At 42.7% G+C, this 5,000-nt stretch overlaps 1 protein-coding gene across 1 annotated transcript in view; it reads left to right on the top strand.

Moving 5' to 3' along the window:
• Positions 1-5,000, top strand: part of LOC119592955 (protein Wnt-2b-A-like) — a 54,169-nt gene that overhangs the window by 11,637 nt on the left and 37,532 nt on the right. The window lies entirely within an intron of this gene.

Raw genomic sequence — 5,000 nt, forward strand, 5'->3', positions numbered from 1 at the left:
CCCTTCCCTCTCCTCATTCCATCTGTTCCTCGGTACACGTACGTGTGCTTCCTTTCTGACGACTGAACATAACTTTTAAACTTGTTTTGTGATAATGCAAAGAAGGTTTTCGAAATTGCATTCCTCGGGTTAATTTGCATATGAAGGGAAAAGGAATTCGCATCCATTTCGTCTTTACATCCCAGTTAATTACAGTAATGAAAATATGCGATGTGTATAATCAGGGAACACTACATTTTCGTTTAGAACAGGTTATTTGTTATAATTAGTGTCATCGTCATCGTGAGCAGCATTGTTATTATTGCGTTGTTTTTACTATTGTTACGCATTGCTGCCACTATTTTTATTTCTATTTTATTTTTATTGTCGACAAACGAAGGAGAGGGAGAGAAGCAACAGAACAAGGAATAAAACTAAACATTTGTTCTGTTTCTTCAACTGAAATACAATTGTGAACTACACACACACACACACACACACGCATACACACACACACACACACACACACACACACACACACACACACACACACACACACACACACACACACACACCACACACACGCATACACACACACACACACACACACACACACACACACACACACACACACACACATATATGTTATATATATATATATATATATATATATATATATATATATATATATATATATATATATATATATATATATATTTTTTTTTTTTTTTTTTTTTTTTTTTTTTTTTTAATAATCTAAGTTGTCGAAATTAAAAAGTAATAATAATAAAAAATAAAGTTAAGATGTAAGACAGGACGAAATCAGAAATGTGAAATATGATGTTGGTCGCCTTCAACGCATGTGAAGTCAGGCAGGGAGAAAAGCTTCTTCAGTCTCGTGTTACCCCCCCCCCCCCTTCCGTCTCACCTTTTAACCTCTCTTCTTTCTCTTCCTCTCTTCTCTCTCTCTTACTTCTCCTCCTCTCTCTCTTCTTCCTTTCTCTCTCCCTTCTTTCCTCTTCTCTCTCTCTCATCTCTCTCTCTCTCTCTTCTCTCTCTCTCTCCCCTTTTCCCTCTCTCTCTCTCTCTTTCTCTCTCTCTTTTCCTCTCCTCTCTCTCTCTCTCTCCCTTTCTCTCTCTCTCTTCTCTCTCTCTCTCTCTCTCTCTCTCTCTCTCTCTCTCTCTCTCTCTCTCTCTCTCTCTCTCTCTCTCTCTCTCTCTCTCTCTCTCTCTCTCTCTCTCTCTCTCTCTCTCTCTTCCATCCTCTTCCATCCTTTTGCCTTCCACCTTCCGTTTCCTTCTCTCTTCGACTTTCGTTTCCCTTACCACTTTTCTTCTTTCTTTTATTCTCCCCTCTTCCTCCCACCAATTATTCTCTCTTCTTCCCTATTCCCTGCTCCTCTCCCTCTACTTTCCTTTTTTTCCTTCTTTTCTTTCGTGTCCTTCTTTCCACGCCTAGTCCTTCCCTTCCCGTTTATGATGTAACTTTTTTTTTTTTTTTTTTTGGGGGGGGGGTCTAATTAGCTGTGTTGCATGACATGTTTTTTCTTTTTTTTTCTTTTTCTCTTTAGTTCATTCACTTTTCTTCCCTCGTTGCTTCATCTCGGTTCTCCTCTTCCCTCCTCTTTTCATCTTTTTATTTAACTTCTCCCGGTTCCTTTTCGCTGTCTTCATTTTTTTTCTCTTCTCTCTCTCTCTCTCTCTCTCTCTCTCTCACTTCCTCTCTCCCTCTCTCTCTCTCTCTTTCATCTCTCTCTCTCTCTCTCTCTTTCTCTCTCTCTCTCTCTCTCTCTCTCTCTCTCTCTCTCTCTCTCTCTCTCTCTCTCTCTCTCTCTCTCTCCCTCTCTCTCTCTCTCTCTCTCTCTCTCTCTCTCTCTCTCTCTCTCTCTCTCTCTCTCAGCGCATAAGAAAAAATAATGAAGCAACTTTCGTAACAGGTTGCTGGAATTCAATACCTTAACATACGGTTTATTCCTCTAGTGTCGCAAGTTATTGAAAATAGCTACAATATATATTTTTTTAACTCAATTACTGTACTTCGTCGATGAGTTGTTGCAGTCTTGGGCTCTGAATATACGTCCTTCAGATCCTGTGTTGACTCTTTGTTGTCATATATATGATTTCTGAATGAAGGGGTCGATTACACATGCGTAAGAATATGCTTTTTGAATAGCAGCAATACTGTCAAATTCTTAAATTAAAAGTTGTCGCGGAAACTCACTCAATTTCAAGGTGGATGTGAGATAAAACACCGAATGCAATATCTTTTTTTCTTTTTCTCTCCCGCTATCTCTCTCTCTCTCTCTCTCTCTCTCTCTCTCTCTCTCTCTCTCTCTCTCTCTCTCTCTCTCTCTCTCAGCATTGTGATTAAAAGGGTTGTAGAAAAAATATAGCAGAATTTATAGTAGCGTTTGATTGTTTGTACATTGTACAGAAATGGCTGTCTGTTCAAAATCGAAAATAACCACGAGGTTCAAATACATCTGCCTTTGTCCATTGTCCTTTGTCTGTTTTTTGGTTGAATGACCTGTCCAGAAATGCTGATACACTGTGCACACTTTTTTTATTTAATAGCTCATCAAGTCACATTGATTTAGAACATTTTGGTTACCAAAAACAGAGGCAGAATACCCTTTACGTTAAACTTTTAGTACACTAACACAGCTATGCTGTCATGTCTCTACTCTTTATCGCGAATTCAGACCATAATAAATAATGCCAACATCACACAGTGCATTGTTACATAGCATTATGTAGTAAACTCATATACTGTATGCGCTTGTAAACCACAGTGCAGTTGAACTACAAGCTCTTGCAAGTATCGGAGCGCAGTTCCCGCAGAGGACCACGGAAGGGCTGATGGTGCAGAGGTCGGGATGGAAAGGTCATACCCCGGGAGGACGCGCGAGGTTATCTCTGCTCGTGGCCAGCGCCGTGCGAGACAGTAAATTACAGGACTCAGTTATCACCTGTAAGGGTATCCTCTCATTCCGGTGTCACTGGGCCCAAGAAAAACCCACACTTGCCGGGGAAAAATGTTCCCTCCATCTTCAGAACGGATCGGATGAAGTTTATGCTAGTCACCCTGAATTACCTGTTCACCGCACCTGGTAATTACCGACTAGTTATCATAATGTTCCGTATCGTACAAGTGAAGTAATTACTGATAATTAAGCTATGTTTTACGACACTTTATGAACGATTACTGGACATTTGCATAGGAAATCATAGGATAAACATGAATTTTTTTTTTTTGCGATGCGATGCGTGGTGCGAGGGGGCCGCCCGCTGAGCTAGGGGACTACATTCCTCAGGTTTTCGGATTATAAAGAGCAACCACAAGAGATTTTCTGAAAGCACAGAATCGAGGTGAATGTGTTGCGGCGTGGGAGACATCACCCAAAGCACTCTTTCCCTTCCCTTGCTTCTTCTTCATCTATTTTCTTCTCTTTTCCTCCATCTTCTTTCTCCTTCTTACGTTCCGTCTGTCCTCCTCCCCGATCCCCCCTACGTCCCTATCCCACATTTCTCCCGCTACAGTCTTTCCCCATTCCTTACCTCCCTTCTTCCTATTCCCTCATCCTTCTCCCTTCCTTTCTCCTCTCTATCCCTACTCCTTTCCGCCCCCCCTCCTCCTCTCTCTCTCTCGCCTCTCCATTCCCTTCCCACCCTTCTCTTTCTCCGCTCTCTTTTCCCCTTCCCTCCTTTCCCTTTCTCCCCTCCCCTCTCCCCCCCTCCTACCCACCCACGGGACAGAGCTCCCCGAGCGCCCGAGAGAGCATCAGATAATAAGGACGAAGCACGAAGAGATGCAAAACAAAGCCCACGGACGCGGGTGGGTGGAGCTCGACGCCGGGGCCTCCACGGATGATGAATTTACTCTCTCATCCGCGCTATGCTCGGCTGATCCCGAGAGGCCAATCATGCATTTAATTTCCGACTATCAAGATGAGTTTATTGGTGCGCGATCAGATTTCGACCCGTTTAAAGGCCAGCGCAGCGCCACCGGCCGAGGCTGGACTCGGGCGGGCTTCTCCTTCCCTAACGAGGACTCAGCTTTATGGGGCTGTGCTAAGCCGTAGGTTTCTTTTATGTGTTTTTTTCGCATTACTGACTAAAAGAGGATTAAGATGGTCGCGGTACTGGGAATAAGGAAAGTGGTGATTTTAATAATGATAGTAATGTGATAATGTTATTGCTGATAATACTGATCATTATCACTAGTCGTTTTACATTATTTTTGAGGTGAAGTACGTATCGAATGAACGCTTTTTTATTCAGAAATCGGCGGTATGGACCAAACCGCAAACACTAATTCACAAAACGGATTTTGCCGACTGATGACCTATATCACTGCTTTCTTTGAAATGTTCTGCACGAAGAACGTGTCATGGTGGTTTTCCCAGATTATTAAATCAGCCACTGGATTTTACCTGAACTGCAACAGTAGGAAACGTGTCCGCTTTCTAGTCGCTCATTCTACCCATCCCTTATATACTTCTATATTTATTTATCGATGCATTTTTTTTCCAATTATTATTTTTTTTTTGCAAGATACACCGAGATGTAAACGGCGATTAGGAACGACACATCAGATTCATTCTCCGGATTGTCATGTTCATTGCGTCTCCTTCACGCATCGTCCATTCTTCTGCCACTCTTAATATATTTTGATAATCAGTCATTGTCACATACGAAGCTTAGCTGCAGTCACACTTCGTCCTTCAGTTGTTTTTTTTTAACTGAAGTTACTCTCCGCTGATTTTTCCTCTATCGTAAGTCGGAACCTGAGCGTCTTACTGGCCAGCGCACCTGCGTCTCAAGAAGGGTTAGAGCCAAGGTTAAGGTAAGCTGCAGAATTGACATCCTGGTACAAGAGCTTTACAAGGTTTCGAAAGACATTAGTGCTGGAAGGAGCCGCGTCGGTAAGCAGCGGGTCACTAATGCCTCGACCTCGGCCCTCGGCGCTGGGATCAGGTGCTGGGGCTTTCCGTGCCTGGGATTTGCGGATCAAAGAAATA

The sequence above is a fragment of the Penaeus monodon genome, chromosome 3 (assembly GCF_015228065.2).
Source record: "Penaeus monodon isolate SGIC_2016 chromosome 3, NSTDA_Pmon_1, whole genome shotgun sequence".
Lineage (NCBI taxonomy): Eukaryota > Metazoa > Arthropoda > Malacostraca > Decapoda > Penaeidae > Penaeus > Penaeus monodon.